The sequence below is a fragment of the Notamacropus eugenii genome, chromosome 1, assembly GCF_028372415.1.
Source record: "Notamacropus eugenii isolate mMacEug1 chromosome 1, mMacEug1.pri_v2, whole genome shotgun sequence".
Lineage (NCBI taxonomy): Eukaryota > Metazoa > Chordata > Mammalia > Diprotodontia > Macropodidae > Notamacropus > Notamacropus eugenii.
Window position 1 is genome coordinate 250304472 of NC_092872.1, and position 18465 is coordinate 250322936.

The 18465-nt window shown below is 39.9% G+C and overlaps 1 protein-coding gene across 12 annotated transcripts in view; it reads left to right on the forward strand.

Annotated features, from left to right (window-relative positions):
• Nucleotides 1–3561: 3561 nt before the first annotated feature.
• CCSER2 (coiled-coil serine rich protein 2) overlaps nt 3562–18465 on the forward strand; it is a 123960-nt gene continuing 109056 nt past the window's right edge. For 11 of the 12 annotated variants that reach the window (XR_011971555.1, XR_011971554.1, XR_011971556.1 and 8 more), the window contains exon 1: nt 3562–3860. The gene's annotated coding sequence lies outside the window, so the exon portion shown is untranslated. The remainder of the gene's footprint in view (nt 3861–18465) is intronic. The other variant, XM_072628529.1, reaches the window with a different exon arrangement.

An 18465-nucleotide genomic window follows, 5' to 3' on the forward strand; every position in this document is an offset into this window, starting at 1 on the left:
CTCCTTTGAAACGGCCAATGTAGGTAATTTGTTTTGTTTGACTACCCATGGGCTTTGTTTTATTTTGTTTCTTTTTCAAAGGGGAAAGGTGGAGTTTGAAAAGAAATAATAATTGAGGAAAATAAAAATAACCAATTAGCATGAAACCTTAAACATCTAAACCAAACGAGCTTTCTAGGTATATTCCAGAGGGGGAACCTAACTAGGGTTGGATACTTAGGGCATTTTGTCAAGTATTTAAAGTTTAGATGGCACAAAAAATTAAGATAAAGACTTCTTTATCCATCCCCCTGTAACTCATTTGAATCTATCTTTATTACTTCTTGTATTATTTTCACATCAAGTATTACAGTTTATTTTAAGAATATGCTTGACTCTCAAAAAAGTTGCTCATCCCTTTTTCCTGGTGCCAGATTTGATATCTGTACCTCTGCCTCACAGCATAATACAAAAACTTAGGGAGAAATAGAAGGGGGACAGGATTAGAGGGAAAGAAGAAGGTACAGAAGAAAAGAATGATAGAGTAGAGGAAAGTGAGGGAAGGAGACAGAGTGATTCTTCTGGGGAGCCAACATACACATGTATGAGTATACACAAAAAAATAAAGTAAATAAAAAGGAATCTGAGTAGGATTGAGGAGGGAGGTATTAACAACTGGGTGGGAAGGGATAAGGAAAGGTTGGATACAGGAGATGCCATCTGAGTCAGCAGGCTCCTATTATGTGCTGGAATTTTGAAGGAAATCAGGGGTGGAAGGTGAGAGGGTAGGGGAGTCATTGCAAAAGCATGGACGCAAAGAGTATTATGCCAATTTGGTTGGACTGTAGATAATGAGGATAAAGAGCAGCAACGTCAAATACGGCTAGAAAAGTGGGTTAGAGTCAGCCGGCAAACGGCATTAAATGTCAGGGGAGTTTGCATTTGACCCTAGAGGTACCAAGGAGACACTGGAGTTTAATGAGTAGGGCAGTGACATGGTTGGAGAATGACCAGTGTTTTAAGCATATTTTTGTCACACTTTTTCTGACACACAAAGGCACACTTTTTCAGCTGTGTAGGAGATGAAAAGGGAGAGAACTGAATCAGTGAGGCCAATTAGGATATAGTCAAAGGGTGGGGTGATGAGAGAGTTGGCCATATGAGTGGATTTCAGAAATGAGAACATTTGTTGGCCTTCATTTTTATTCAAGATGGTGGATTGAACCATAAATCAAAAAAGGTCTATCTTGGTAGCTTTTAATATTCAGTCATCCCATCTCCCCAAGTCATTCAATTTTGATAATTATTCTACTACTATGAAGCCAAGTGACATAAATGTAAAATGCCTCTGGGCCAAGTTAAAACAGATTTCTCGTTGGTTAATGATAAAGACAAAACAAGATAATTTATCCGTATATAAAAGGCGACATGGAAGACTCCTAGAGGCAGCATGGTACAATGGAAAAGAGCAATAGATTCGGAGTCAAATGATGTTGGGTTCAAATGCTACCTGTTACTATCTGTGCAACTTTTGACAAGAATCTCCACCTCTCTGAGCCTCATTTGCTTCATATGTAAACCTTCCTTCTCAACACTGATGATCCTGTTATCCCCCAAGAGTCATCTAACCTCTGCTTGAAGGTCTTCAGTGATGGAGAGCTCACCACTTTCTGAAGCTGCTCATTCCATATTAAGAAGCAACTGAATGGGTCTACAGGGGTCATTCCAAGGGTCATTCTGTGGACTATGCTGTCTTTCCATATTCCAAATGACCCTGTTGATGCTTTACCACACTTGTGACTCAGGGCTATGGGGCACTGAGATAACAAAGAACCATCTTATTGGCTACTGAGACAGAAGCTGATGATTCATGAACCTTTTAAAAGAGGAAATGGTTTCAGGCTGGAGCCTCCTGCCTGTCACTCTTTAAGTAGCTTGATATGGCAGTCAGTATAAATTATTGGTGATATCTGTCTGTGCCTAAGTAAGATCAGATAACCAGTAACCTCCCTTGTTCCTTGACAATAATAATGTATAACATTTATATGATGCCTACTAGATGACTGAAACTGTTCTAAATACTTTACAAAGATTATCTCATTCGACGCTTAGAACAACTTTGGGAGATCCATAAAGCATGCTTTTGAGGACCTATCTACCACGATGTTTATTAATGTGTAATTTTATACTTCTAATGCCAAGGGAAACTTGGGGAAATATTAGAAGCCTGACAGCTGGAACAAATGTCCTGTTGCCATCTTAAAGAAAAATCATTTTCCCCCTTGCCTTGTCCCACAGTGTTCTTTTTCCTCTAAAGAAAGGAACACGACATTTTTTTCTTAGTATCCTCTCCCAGCCTAGTCATCTGGCCTGTCTAGGACTTAAAGCATTGTGAAAGTAGACTAACTTTATAAGACTAACCTATTTCCTTCTCCCTCATTCCCTCAAAGGGCAGTTTCTACTTTCTGAGCACCCAGTAGGTGCTTCTTGAATCGAATGCTTTGGACACTTATTCCTACACAGGCTGTTTCTTGCAGCCCTTTAGCTGCATCTCCCCATTCTCCCATAAGCCGGGGATCCAGTGAATTGTGAAACGGAAAAGAGAGATTAAGGGCTTAAGGCGAGTCACAGGGTTTGGGGAACAAAACCGCGGCTGCAAGCCCCGCAGGATCCTTACAAGAAGAGCCCAGCCCCGCAGTCCATCGCCGGGCGCTGCAGGACCGTCGGACCGACGACTGATTGACTGACGGGCTGTCTGCCCTTCGGAAGGAGGAGGCAGGTAGAGGAGGGGGTCTCTCGCGGTGGTGCCGGTCCGGGTCCGAGGACTAGCCGGGGTTTTCGCCCACGCCCCACACCCCAGACGGGAGAAGACGGCCGGCCGGGCCCGGCACGTGGGGATCAGTCACCCGCTCAGGACGCCCGCCCCGCCCGAGGGCAAACAAACAAGATTGCCAACGGGCCCGCAGTGTCCTGGGGGAGGCTTGGGCCAAGGTCAAACAGCCCGGCCAGCCCGCAGCGCCTCCGAGAGATCCCGGGCCGGGGGTGGGGAGGACGGTCGCCCAAGCCTCCGTTCAACCCGCCCCGCCCCGCTCCAGAAGGGTGGAAAGGCAGCCTCGAGGAGGTCAGTGCGCAGGGGGCGTGGAGGCGGGGCAGCCGGGAGGGGGGTGGGGCCTTGGTTCTAACAGGCAGCAGGGGGCGGGGCCCGGACTCCGGTCAAGATGTACCGGATTTGGAGAACTGTCAGGGATGGAACCGGGAGGGCGTAGGCTGGGAGGAGGCGGGGCCTAGAAGCCTATCAGGTAGGATGGAGGCGGGACCGCGACGGGGTCGGGAGAGTGTCGGTCAGGAAGGAGGCTGGACTAGGACGGGCTCTTCCGACTCTGCCCGACGAGTTAGGGTTGGTGGACTAGGCATGCTGGAGGCGGGGTCAGCCTCGTGTCTGGCTGCTCATGCGCAGCCTGGGTTCGGAGGGGGCGGGGCGAGTGGCGGCTGCGCGTGCGTGCCCGCGGGGCGCCTGGGGCGGGGCGGGGCCGGGGCTCAGGCCGGGGAGGGTGGGAGGGAGGGGTGGGAAGAAGGCGAGGAAGGGGCGGCGGCGGTTGAAGAGGCTGAGGAGGCTGAGGAGGCTGAGGAGGCTAAGCAGGCTAAGGGAGCGGAGGCGGCGGAGGCGGCGACGAACACGGGCTCCGGGCAGCCGCGGCGCGCCCAGCCGGGGCCCGAGGGCATGTGACTGCCGGGCGTCGCGGGGGCGCTCCATCCTTCCCACCATCCCTCCTTCACCCCCCGGGCTCCTCCCCCGCTGACCGGGCGGTCGCTGGGCCGGGCCCGGGGGCGGTGGCGGCGGCGGTGACCCGAGCCGGACGAGTGGCCGCGACCTCCGGTAGGTGAGTGACCGAGGGGGCGGGGCGGGCGGGGCGCCCCCTCTGCCGGCCGGGGGTGCGGGGCCGGCGGGTGGGTGTGTGCTTGCCGAGGGCGCGGCTCGGGCCCCCGCCTCCCGCGGCACCGGGAGCCTCCGGAAGGGACCGAGCCTCCGTCCTTGCCCCTCGGAGGGCACGTCGGGGGGTCCGGGGGTTGGGACCTCGGAGCTAGCTGTGCTGCAGGGGGCCTGCGGCTCGAGGGGGCGTCTCTTCCATGTTACAATAGGTGCCGGGGCGCTATTTATAAAGCCGAAGCATCCGGCGTTTCTCCGACTAAAAAGGTTCAGAAAAGGGCCGGGGCACCCCAAAAAACAAGCTCCACATCGTACCAGGAAATGTACTGCGATGGATCCCTTTGCCGGAGATGTCTGTGTTTGAATTGGATGTATGAGACCTTCAGCTTCTTGTCGCGTCACAGACACTTTTTTTTGGCCCTGGAAGAGGGAAGGATGGATCCTTTGTAGTGGTTATTGCCCTGATCTTGAATTTCATACTTGCAAATTCATGTCTGTAGACTAGCCAGCCAGTTAGCCTTGCTTTTCCAAGATCAGGCCTGAGTGGTTCAGAAATCTGTTTTTAAGCACCTCCTCTTCCTTTGATCAGAGGTTTATATCAAGGAAACACAACTCAACTGTTCATCCCCCTGTATTAGATAAATTGTATATATGTAAATGCGTATATGCATATCCGCATATGATCGTATATCTTTATCCACATATAGATCATATATATACATCATAGTCATGGAGTGATTGGTTAAGAATCGGGAGGGGCTTTGGAGATCAAGTCCAACCCTGTGGTTTTACAGATGAGGGGAACTGAGACCTATATATGGATGTGATGTGACTTGCCCAAGGTCACAGGGTCAGCAATACCAGGCTGCAAAATCAATTCCATTTTCCATCTATAATAACACAACCCTTATAGCTTCCTTTCTTTTTCTCTGTCCTCATCATGCCCCATATCAAATACTCCCTCTGCTTTTTCCTCTAAATTTAAGAGATTGACAGCAAATAGATATACAAGTTGTAAAAACTGAAATCGATAGTAATCCATAATAGAAGAAAATATGCTGACTAAAGGTAAATCATAATTTATATAAATTGATGGAGGCCAGTTTCTTCTGTGCATTAAAATGTTACACAAGCAGTTTTTCTTTTGGCAAGAGTATCCACTAACCAGATTTCTTAGACCACAGTTTTGTGGTAGATTCTGTTATCTTCTTAGCTGCATCATTTCTTTGATGCTGTACTTTGTACGGTGAACTTTGTAATTAGTCTGTGTTGTGACAAACAATATTGTATCTGACTGTACCATTTTAATGGAATAAGATTGCTCAATTTAACAGAATACTTCTAAATGATAATATTTATATTTCCTGGCCATGGTTTACTGCACCATAAGAATATAAACTTTTAAGAATAATGCCCCTGAAGTTTCTTTTCTTTTCCAATACGTTATTGTTGAGAGACAGCTTGAGAATTAGAGGGTCTGTTCCCTGGAATAGGAAGACCTGGGTTTTGCCTCTGCTACAAACTATCTGTGTGACTAGACAAATTACTTAACTTCTCAGTGACCCAGGCATAGTTTAAGCTTTTCAAAAAATTGATATCTTTTGTTTTTATATCACTTTAATTTCCCTCCCCAAAGAACTTTGCCTTGTAACAAAGAATAAAAAAGAATGAGGGGTAAAAAGGCAGCACAGCAAAGTTAAGCAACATACGAGTGAAGTCCCAAGCAACTCTCTAAGTCTCTTAAGTTACAGATAAGTTGTTGATTTGCATTGATGGAGGAAATGTTCACACTGGGACTTCTGCATGCCTTTAAACCTAGTCAGGACAGGGATCCAGATCTCTGAATTTTTATTAAGTACATAATTCTTGAAGTCAGCTGTTTGAGGTGCTGAGTTTTGGGGTGGGGTGGGGAACACAAGGTTCAAAGGGCCCTCCTGATGGGCTGGGAGGGCAATTTTGATACCCATGTCGATAATTGTAAACAGTGCTACAGGGCAGGTACCTTAGAGAACACTTTTTCCTATTCCTCTAGCGATGAACCATCATTTTACATGGTCTCATATAGAGCTACATTTTTCAGTCATTAATTCCTTTATTTTAGTCTCCTAAAGGTACTAGCCTGTCATCTAGTGGTAATTAATTGGAATTGCCTTTTTTTTTTTTTTTTTTGAAAAGTGCTTTCCAGCTTAGCATAGCTCTAAGATTGAAAAATGATTTAAAATTTTTTTGCTTGGTATAAGGAAATTTAGAGAAAAAGAAAGCAGTTGTCCAGATTTTCCTATATAGATATATTAAAATGCCCAGGATTGCTAATGCTTCTCTAAATAATAATAAAAAAAAAAATAAGGTAAATTATTGTCAATTAAATATGAACTGTTTTCTATAGCTAGAATATTAATTTTAGGTCATATTGATGAAATAGTGGAATTGTATTTTTCGAGTGCTGGGTGTATAATTTATAGTAATCCATTTTGTGGCAGTTAGAATTTTTTAATATAAAATTTAAATTATTTATAGAAGCTTGTAGACATTCTATCTCTGCTTTTATGGCATATTGTTTTGTATACTTTAGTACTTTGATATGTGAACTGTCACTCATGTTTATAATGCTCTCCCTCTTGGTCTCTGCCTCCTGACTTCATGTCTCAGCTAAAGTCTCATCTTCGGAAAAAAACTTTTCCCTTGTCTTCCCTGTAACATTCCCCCCAGTATTTAGTTGTTAATTTGCTGTTTTCCCCGTTATATTGAGCTCCTTGAGAGTGGTTTTTGCCTTTCTTAGTATGGCCGAGTGACTGACACATAGTAGGTGCTTAATAAATGATAGTTGACTGACTGAATTTGAGGATATATGAGTAACACTACTGTTGGTACTTCATCTAGGCAATTGTGTCTCCTCTTGATACAATTTAATTGATTATGTTTAGGTGCTGAGGCTAAAAAATTAATCATTTTCCAGCCAACATGGTTAGAAGCCATCATCAGATGACAAGACAAATATTACACCAGCAGGGCTATATCAGATCCCTTCTGGTTTCACAGGACCTGCTAGAGCTTATATTCTGCTGGCATAACTTTTAAGAAGGCAAGGATGAATTATCTACTTAGAATTTTGGTTGTATGTGTAATTTTTTTTTTTTTTTGATAAACCTTTGAATAGGAACAAACCACCCAATTATAACTTCCAATGGGAAAACAGTTTATGTCAGACTACTTTATGGTGCAGTTTCCTATACTGTATGTGGTCAAAAGGAGGGGTTGCTATTACAGTCTTTATCTAATCTTCAAAGGACTTGTTAACTAAACCTTTTTAAAACAAATCTTTTAAAAAATAATTTTATAATGCCTTAATTACAATTGAGCAGTGGCTATTTGATGCCTTAAAGTTATGAGTTGTTCTGGGTTCATGTTCTAGTCTTTATAGTTTTACTTTTTTAAAAAAAATTGATGGAGATACTTTTGTAATGTACTATATACACGTATATGTGTATATATATGTGTGTGTGTGTGTGTGTATATATATATCTATATATACTTTCAGGGATCATTTCTATAGTATGTTACTAGAGCATTGTGACTGAAAGTATAATATATATATATATATATATGTATATCTGAATTAAGTTATTGTATTGTGCTGTGTGGGTGCTGATTTAGGATTTGTGGGACTTAGGGCTAAATGGCTTATCTTTCCCTTACACTAGCATATATAAGGTATGCCTACCCACAATTCTGAACTTTATTGGTGGGATATCTTCAGTGTTGGGCACCTATGCCCCAAGTGGCTTTTGGATGCAAGTTGTCATTTATGCCCTAACAAAATACAAATTTGTTTTACCTTTTGTTCTATGTCACTAGCTCTTTTCTTCCTTGTCAGAGTATCTGGAACTTACTGCTTCCCCATAACTCATGGTTCTTCCAGCTAAAATGTGTATAGCCCATCCTAAATATGGATTTTCTTATGAAATATGGAATATTTTTTTCTTAGTGCTTTGTGAACCTAAAGATTCATTATCATATTTTCAGTTGAGAAATAGGATGGGAGATATGTTTCAAGTAGGGCTTTTTGCTTCTGGCTTGTTTTCCACCTGTTGATAGTATTAAAAATCCTTACAATATTTGACATGATTATAGGCGTATTTCAGGGCCATGAAGGTCTAGGTGAAGCTAACATTCTGTTCAGCAGTGGGTTGGCAGGGTAGGGTATGGAGGAAGGAAAGAAAGAAACCTAGGGTTAGAAGTAATGTGTGGTTGTGATGGAAAGGGCAGTGGGTGGACCACTCCCTGGGGAAACTACCCCTGAAACTTCTGAAGAGAAGGCAAAACCTGCAGATTTAAATACATACAAATACATAGGCACACCCTGAGTAATGTAAGCCTGTTTCATGACAATGTTGCCTGCTTGTGTGTCTCCCCTCCCCAACCCCACTCCAGTCTTAGTTACTTCCTCAGCTTGCATTCAGACTCAGGTTGGGTCTGCAGAGGTAAGCCTATGGGTGACTACTCCTATTACTGTAGCTCCTGATCCCTGCCACTTCCCATGAAGTGGTCTTGATTAACTTTTCTAGAGTAAGAAGAGACTTTAGAAGGTCATTTTATAGATGAGGAATAGGAAACTGAGACCCATAGAGATGAAGTGACTTGCTCATGGTTACAGAAGTAGTAACAGGGCCAAGATTATAACTGAGGTGCTGTAACTCTAATTTCAGATCAGAAGTATTATTTATGATGTCATACTTTTTAGCATTTTTAGTCGTTTGTTTATGTGTCCTCATATCAGTTGCTGAGAAATTGAGGCCATAGTCTGTCTACAACTCTAGCTTGTCTGGAATCACTTAAATGGATTTATGATAAAGTTGGTATTAGAGCACAAAGTTCATTTTCTAATAGTGTACTTTACATACTATACAGTACTTTAAGTCATTTAGTGGTATCAAGTTAAATGTAAGAGAAACCAGACCCTTAAAAACCAGAAAGGAAGCTTGTATCTGACAGTCATACTCATTTAGGCACAGGAAACGAATCTTACCACAGAGCACACAGAATGTAGAGATTTACAAGAAATTCTACCAGAGATCACAGGCTGAAATAAACTTCATGGTCTCACTTCCTGCCTTGCCATCTTTGAAGATTTATGGAGGTGAATTCTTGTGTCCTACTGTCCTTGAAGGCAGTTGAGGCTACTTCTGTTGATAGAAAGTCTGTCAGATGACTAAAGGGTTTTAATACAAGACCTAAGAATTGGGATTACTTGGCACAAAAGAGAGAAGTATGAAATGACCTCAGTGATTTAGACTGTACCAGAATGATAAGAATCTACTTTGAGTCACTGTAGAGTAGGAGTTATATAGGATAGGATAGGATAGCATAGCACAGCATAGGATATACAGATTTCCTCAGTTTCATGGATAGATTTCAAGAGGTCTTAGAAGTTGGACAGGAACCAAATTTTATCTTTATTTGCACTGACCTCCAATTGAAATTTAACATTTCCTTCAATTATTTAACATTTTAAAAAATCTCATTCTGAATAGGGGTTTGTCTGTAGGCTTCAGATTGCCAGATGGAACCATGACCTAAAAAAGGTTAAGACCCCTTGCTCTAGAAAGATGAGGATAGACAAGATAATTTCAAAAGTTTTGTAACATCTTGACATATAAATTACTCCTTGGCAGCAATTTATATCACTGGGGAAGGAGACCATGTTAGTCATTAGGATGTCATTTAGTAAACTACAAGATGTTATTTATTATCAAAGGAATAGAGCTTCAGTACTACTGTCAGTACAGATTACCAGTCATCCAAACCTTTTCATTTTGTGGGATTCTTCTCCGTGAGTTCTGATAAATTCTCCACAGAGAAGTGATCCAGTGTCATAGAAGTCTTTTTCTCACTTAGTGGTTCTCAAACTTTTTAGTCTCAGAAGCCTTTTTTTTTCTCTTAAAAATCATTAAGGACACCCTCAAACTTTGCTTATTTGGGTTATATATCATTATTTACCATATTAAAAATGAAAACATCCTAGTATTATTATGAAAATTTTTTCTTTTTGTGGGTGCCCTAAAAGGGTCTTGGATTTTCCAGGAATTCCCGGATTCCATTTTGAGAACTGTGGCTCTAGTTCTTTAGATGCAGCATGTTGAGTTAGGAAGGCCTTAATTTTACCTCAGGTTACTTAACTTTTCTGGCCCTCCATTTCCCTGTGTGTAAAATGAGAGATTTGTATCCAGTGGATTCAGACGTTCAAATTTCATGGATACCAGCGCTTAATTTGTTAATCCCTGACTGTCTTTTCACCCATGGGAAAAAAGAATAATAGAAAAATAAATTCTTATTGGCTACAATGATTGATCTATCAATTAGTAAACATTTATTAAGCACCTGCTATGTGCCAGGCAGGCACTGTGCTAAGCACTGGGGATGCAAAGAAAGACCAGAAAATCCTGCTCTTGAAAAGTTCACAGTCTAATGGGGGAGTCAGCATCCAGACAGAAATGTACAAAAAAAAAAAAAGAAAGAGAAAAAAGACGTATTCAGGATAAATTGGAGTTTTACAAAGAGAAGACACTTGAATTAAGGAAGATCAGGAAAGATGTGTTTGTTTTAAGAAGTTTGCTTTAGTGCTAAATTTGATTAACCTTTAGAAAGCTTTTTTTTTAAAGCTTACTGAATGTGCTCTGAATAGTGCATTCTAACTTTAAGGGAAACAAATCATTTATCCTAATGTAAGTTTTTTTTCCCAGAAAAAAAGAATTCTAGGAAGTCTAACTTGTATTCTCAAAGGTTGCTTTCCAAAACTTGTTTCCAAGTTAATTGTTTTGAATTCAGAATATATTTTCCCATGGAAACATACCAGTAATTGGGATTAGATATATGGTCTAGCTCAAAAGAACCCATTTAACCAAAATGCCATACATTTGTGATGAAACTGTCAGCAAATAATACGATTTCAATACTGTCAATTAAGTAAAACAAAATCAAGTAATAATTATACATTTTTTTTGCAATTTGTTGTGTGAGGAAAAGCAGGATTTTAGGTGGAGGAAGTATTGGTAGTCTGGTTCTTCAGGTATTTGGCATGATAGAAAAATCTTAATTCTATCTTTCACAAATTGTTTTTGGGACCACAGGCAAGGGCCTTAGTTTCTTCATTCAGTGAGAGAGAATGTCCTGAAGTCAGGCCTGTTAAGGCTAGCTTAGGCTCAGGATTCAAGGCACGTGTAGAGCATCTAACATTTACTTAATAGTAGCATGGAAAAAGATATTCTGTGAGGATTCAAAACTAGTATAGATAGATAGATAGATAGCTTCCCATGCCTCTGTGTGAAAAGAGTGGGACAGAAGAGTGTGTTGATTCCCATGGCAGTGCCACATTTGTTGTGCTTTTGACTGGGTTTTTAAGGTCTAAGTGACAAGGAAGCTTGAGTTAACAGCTCAGCCTGTAGTCTCTTGATCATATCTCTGAATGATTTCACTTCCTTTTAGGGAAAAAATTGCTTAATCTACATGGAAAGGAACCTATTAGATGGTGCTCTACCACTGAGAAGCAGTATGGTTTAGGGGCAAGAATGCTGTGGAAACATAATTAAAGAAAATGTTAAGAAATACATATTTTTACAGTCTGAAATGAGGCAACTAGGTGATAAAATAGATGGAGGACTGGGTCTAGATTCAGGAAGACCTAATGAGTCCAAATGCAGCCTCAGATACTTAAAAGCTCTGTGACCTTGGGAAAGTCACTTAATTTCAGTTTGCCTCAGTTTCTTCAATTATAAAATGAAGATAGTGCCAACGAGCTGGTACAGTGGATAGAACACCAGTGCAGGAGTCAGGAGGACCTGAGTTCAAATCTCACCTCAGACACTTGACACTCACTAGCTGTGTGACCTTGGGCAAGTCACTTAACCCCAATTGCCTCATTCTGGGTCATCTCCAGTCATCCTGATGAATATCTGGTTACTGGATTCACATGGCTCTGGAGAAGTGAGGCTGGTGACCTGCACAACCCTCCCTCACTCAAAACAAAGTCAAGTGCAAGTCATGTCATTATTTCTCTGATGGCATGGTTGTCTTCGACAACAAAGGATGAACACACACAAAAGGAGGATAATAGTAGCAGCCATCTTCCAGGGTTGTTTTGAGGACCAAATGAAATATTTGGCACATAGTTGGTGCTAAATGAATGCTAACTATTTATTTGAAGTCTTTTGCAGACTTACCTGTATGAAGAAAACTTTATCAGTACTTGATCAAATTTTTGGGGCAGTTAAATATTAAAGTGTTAAATCCTTTTTCTTGTTCCCAAAGGTCTTTCTGTAGAGAAACTGGATCAAAGTTTGAGGAGTTCTAAGCCCCAGGAAAGTGGTACCCAGGTTTAGATGGGGAATACCTTAAACTGATTAAGGTCATTACCTATCTCAGTCTTATTGAGTGCTTTAGGAAAAATAGATTCTCTAAGATGTTTTCATTTTAAGCAGTTATTTGATATTGATATCTTTTGTTTTTATATCACCTTAGTTTCTATGTATCATCACCACTGTGCACTGAGCTATTTCTCTTTGTGACAAAAAAAAGGGAGAAAGAAGAAAAGTTTGGTGAAATTATTCAATACATCAGCTGAGTTTAACAGTGTATATATTGTGCCATACTTATATCACCGCTGCAGCAAAGGGAGTGAAGAGCCTTAACTCTTATCCACATACAAATTTTATCATTATAATTAATGACCAGGTTAATTGCAGTTAATTAAAACAGGGTTCCATTTAAATTTTTTTCTTTCCCCTTTCATTGTGGCAGCCATCGTGTGTCTTGTTTTTCTGGTTCTGCTCCCTTCACTCTATTTCTCATGATCTTTCGAAGACCAGTAACAGTGACAGCTCTTTCAGTGTCCTGAGGTTTAATTTGTCAGGGTGTAGTGACTTTAGTTCATTAAGAGTAGCTTGATTTTTTTTTATTATTTTCTTATATTGGACTTAATTTCTTGATTGTTTTTTATTCCCATTTTCCCTCTCTTTACAAATGAGGAATTTAAAAGCACTCTTCCTTATAAAATGAAAGTAGAAGCAAAATTAGAATTCAGTAATTAAGTTTTCTTTTTCTTGCCTGAAACAAATTCCTAACATAAGACTTAACTTGGATAATTTTCAGACTGTAACTGTATAGTCTGCCATCCTGTCCATTTTATCGCTGTGATTAAGAGAAAGCCATTACCATTGCTTTGACTTTGATACATATTAATGTGCAATGTGTCATCTAAGGAGCAATACACTTTAGTGGAAAGAGCAGTTGGCAGCTGAATGATCATGGTTGTACTTTTAACTTTCTCACTAGTTGGCGATTCACAACTTCTCTGAGGTCCATCTTTTATTGCGCCAAGGCAATCTCAACAATTGATTTTCTTTTGCACTCTCCATAACAGTTTTTTCAAATCTCCTACACTACCACTTTCCCCTCTCTCACAGCTGAGGACCTTACCTCATACTTTAATGAGAAAATACAGGCCATTCTCTGTGGACTAATACATTTACAATTCTCAGAAACCTCATTTTCTCCTTTCCTCTAATCTCTAAGGGTTGTATGGATCAAATGAGATAATATTTCTAAGGCACTTAGCATAGTGCCTGGCATCCAGTAGGCACTTGACAGATGCTTGTTTCCTTTTACCTACTATGTGCCGACCTGGGAAATCCAGTCTTTAAAAAGTAAGGAAAAGAATAGATAAGAAAAAAACAAAATATGTCATGTCAGACTAACTGTATTGTCTTTTGGATAGAGTTACTAAACTGGGAGATTAGGAAAATGCTGTAGATACAATTAATCTAGATTTTAGTGAAGCATTTGATAGAGTCCCTCATTGTTATTTTTGTGGATAAGCTGGAGATGGACTGGGCAATAATAGAATTATCTTGATCCGTATGAAATTGTACTTACTCAAATTCTTTCCTCTGGAACTTTCATTTCTTCTAAGTATTCATTATAGACCTTGTGGAAAATCTTTTTTTTTCCCTTTGAGTCTTTACTTGCAGTTGTTAGGGAGTTACTTGCTTCTTATTCTGCAGTATTTCTAGGACTACAGTAGTTTTTGAAACTGGTTGGTGTTTTCTTTGATTTACTCATCTCTCTAGCTATAGTTTCCAAATTGTGGTTTTGTGCCAGTACCAGACAATACCCCATCCTATACTTTTGAGCTGGATAGTCAGCCGTGCTTGGGCTTGTCCTATGTCACTTAGGTTTCTGTGCTGATCTCCCTTCCCAGGATTAGATTGAGAGTTTTCTATCTTCAGGGTTCTTTCTGGAATTTTAGAATAGAGGGCTAGCAATCTCAGAGCCCTGATCTGAATGCTGCTGCCCTAAAGTCATTGATGGTCATTGCTTACAACTGCTTCTCAGGCTTGTAAGGACCCTACTTTGGAAAGCTGTCGTTAGGACTTTCTGACTGCTCTAAGGCTTTCTTGGGACATTTGTCCACTGTTGCTACCTCCACGTACAGAGCTTTGCAGGCTATAGATATCTCTGATCCATTCCTGGTTATGCTGGAGGGCTGCCTAACCCTTGCTGGTGGCTTTATTTCCTATTAACGACTGACCAGCAGTTCCTCTATTGAGCAACTTTAATTTGGGGGGCAGCTGGGTACTACAGAGCCTGGACGGAGGAAGACTTGTCTGACCCCAGACCCTTACTAGGTATGTACCTCTGGGCCAGTCACTTAATCCTGATTTGCCTCAGTTTCCTCATCTGTAAAATGAACTGAAGAAGCAAATGGCAAACTACTCCAGTAACTTTGCCAAAAAAAACTCAAGCTGGGTCATGGAGGGTTGGACTGGACTGAAAAATGCCTGAACAGCAGCAGTAGCTCTTTTCTGTTGCCCATGGGCTGACATCTTCTGCAATTCTGGGGTGGAAGAAGTAGTTTTTCATTGGATTTCTTGATTTATTCTGGTATGAGCTTAAGGGTTTTGCTGAAGTAGATATGTGAAAGCTGGGTGGTCTACCTCCAATTTTGGCTACTGTTCTGCCTGGAAACCTGAGATTTGTTTTGAATGTTGTTGCCATCTTGGCCTATTTCATATATCTTGAGAATTATTCCTTCCATGCTCTCAAAATTTTTATATCCTGTCTTCATCTCCTTCTTCTCTCTGTGGTTGATCTGGTTTGCCTTTGTTTTTTTTTCAGTGTCATTTCCACTTCATCTGGCAGCCCACTCAGGACTGTGATGTTAGAGTCCAAATTTGTTGGTTCCATTGTCCTTGATGAAAATAATTTTTGACAAAAATCTTTACAAATATTTTTCAGCTGAAATAATTTGCTCATATTTGTTTTATTTTTGTATTTATTTTTCCAAGAATGCCTGAAATATCTTACTTTCTGTCATGTAGAATATCAGGTTTTAAAAAATTGATTAGGACCATGTTATTTTAGACACTGCCTCAGTGTCTTTGATTTTGACATATGTTATTCCATTCTCCAGTAAATTCTTATGAATGAGGAATAATCCATCCTTATTCAGAATGCTTTTCTTTAATATTTAAAAGTCTGGTTACCTGAAAAATTTTTTGTTATTAAAATTGTTAAATTTTACTACTCTTGTGCCATTTGTGTATTTTCTTATTCAGTACTTTTTGTTTATATTCAGAAATTCTAGACAGTTTGCTTGTTTAATTTCTTGCATTTTATGCTACTCAGGTGTTTTGATTTGTTATATTCTCCTGGGAGATTTATAATTCTTATGTTATCTCTAGGCATCCTGTTTTCAGGGTCACACTTTATTTTGTATAGGATTCCTCTGTTGTTTTTTTATGTTGTTACCTTTTGATTCTTTTCTGCTAAATTTTTCTCACTTCAGTGTTTTTGTATTCCATATCTGTTATTCTTTCCCTTAGAACTTCAGTTTCTAGCAGGAGTTCTTCATGTATTTTGGTTAGATCCTGGTGCCTTTCTGAATCTCATTTTCTTAAGTGCTATTGCCATTTCTTTACTTAGTATTTTGGGTACTAAGGAGCAGAGTCTAAATATAGCTATTCTATTATAAACTCCCATGAAAGTAAATCAATATGAAAATTCTTGTGTATCTATTCCATTTCCCATCTGTATCCTGTGGGTCTTCCCTGATTCTTACCTTCAGGGAATAATGTTGGGAACTTTGATGGCAGTGCTTGTTTCTCCCCCCCCCCCCCCCCCCCATTTTTAAACTGGGAAACAATAATGTAAATTCAAGTCTAGGTTCAGTTGCTAATTAATTAGAGAGACCTAGATGAGGGACAGCATTGAAACAGCAATCTTTCTTAGTGAAGTAAAGATATGGAAACATCAACCACATTTCAAACTTCATACACTGTCCTTTCTGCCATCTGTTTCCTCACGGGAGGATGGGTGATAGATGCACTTTCCCAGTGGCATGACAGAAAAAATTATTCATGCCTTACCTGTATGTACAATGACTCTTCTCTCCTCCCCACCTCCCCCCCCCCCCCAAAAAAAAAGGCTGTGGGAGCTGTACATAGGCTTGTCCCTTGTTTCAAGGAATTACCAGCTATATATCTGTTTGTTGGCTTCCTCCATTTTGTTACAGGTATTATCAGGATAATCTGATTTAGCTGAATCTCAGAGCAAGCTTTCTGCAAATCCTTTATCTTCATCTACTTTTCATTGTATTGTAATACTTTCAAATCAGTTTATACTCCAAACTGCTGGTGTTGTCTTTGTCTACCCTGATCTCTGCTGGGTAAGGAAGTTTTGTTTGCTAACTTGAGGTAATTTTAATGACTGTTGTGTATTCCTTAAACTTTTCTATTGTGGTAGAGCCATTGTTTTTGCTTTTATCCATGTCTAAAGTCAAATGTATGTTTAAAAGGTAGGGTTAGAGCTTTTATAATTCCATGTAAAGTCATCTATTCTTTATCCTTTCTTATAATTTAGTATTTGCTTAGACTTTTTAGAGAAAATAAAATGACTGCTATGTTTGTAAATAGTCATTACTTGGTTAAGATGCATTTTCAACAGCAATAATGTGTGTGTTTTGTTCATTTGTTTTCAGTCTTATCTGACTCTTTGTTGATCTCATTTGGGGTTTTCTTGGCAAATATACTGGATTTGCCATTTCCTTCTCCAGCTCATTATACAGATGAGGAAACTGAGGCAAACAAGATTAAGTAACTTGCCTAGGGTCACACACTTAGTAAGTGTCTGAAGCTAGTTTTGAACTTTGGAAGAAGAATCTTCCTGACTCCAGGCCCCTGGAACTCTATCTGCTGTACCATCTAGCTATTATTTTTATAGCACCTCCTGTGTGTTAGGCATTGTGCTAAACGCTTTACAAATACTGTCTCATTTGATCTTTACAACAACTCTAAGAGGTGGATACTACTATTATTCCCATTTTAATGTTGAGGAAACTGAAGAAGACAGAGGTTAAGTGCCCAAGATGGCTAGTTAAGTGTCTGAAGCAGAATTTGAACTTACATCTTCTTAACTTAAAACCTAGTTCTCTATCCACAGCACTAGCTGCTCCTGCCACATTTGCCACTTTTTTGTGTGATTCATTGCTTGCTACATCTAGCACCTTCTGGATTTCTTCTTGAAGGATCACTAGCACATGTTACAGGTTATTATTCCCAATAGATGAGGTCTTCCAGTTGTTGCTACTTGAGGAGGACATTGTGATGCTTGATGCATTGACCATAATGTCATCCTCAGTGCTGGATATATGTCATGAGAGTGACAGATGTCTATGGTGAGCATTTGATATTAATAATTAAAAGTTCATAGAAAAAAGTTGAGTGATTGTGGCATATGCATGGAAGACATCTTGTTGGAGAAGCTTCTTTAAGATGGTGTTTTGCTCTAATGAATCGAATACTTTTCTCATATCAATAAGCATTATACTCTACCTTTAGCTCAGTTTTGGGATTTGAAAGATATAATCCCCTATGGGATATTGTTTTTTTTATTAATTGTTAATGAAAATAAGCTTTGTTACATCAGGTAATAAATACATACAACGATGCACATAACAGTTTTAGTCATTTATCCAGATTTTTTTTTAATCATTCTGTGGGAAACTCAAGACCTGAAATCTACAGTCTTCATCTGAAAAGTAACTATCTGGGTTTTTAATTTTTAGTAGACTGATCAGTCCTATATACTTATAACTCATGCATTTTAAATTGATTTCAAAGCACAAACAGTCATGCAAATGTTCAGACCCCAAAAACAAATCAAACAAAAAACCCATGTTATTGTTTAAAGCAGGATCTTTATTATGTAGCCCTAACTGGGAGGTACCCAACTGCCAGGTAGAACATTGCCTTATGAAAAATCCTTAAGAGTTAATTGGATATTCTGGAAAAGGTGCAAGAGAATGACAATTTGAGTGGTTTTAAGTGTACTCAAAGGAAGAAAATCAAAGATTCAGGCAGGTTAGCAAGGCATTAAGCTATAGTCAGCAGCAACATAAGCAGAACTTTCTACATGCAGTTTCTGGACTTTATGTTTTTTTAAAAAAATTACCTAGGTTGTTCCTAACTACTTATAATGCAAATCTTAACTGCAAAATTGCTGTTTCT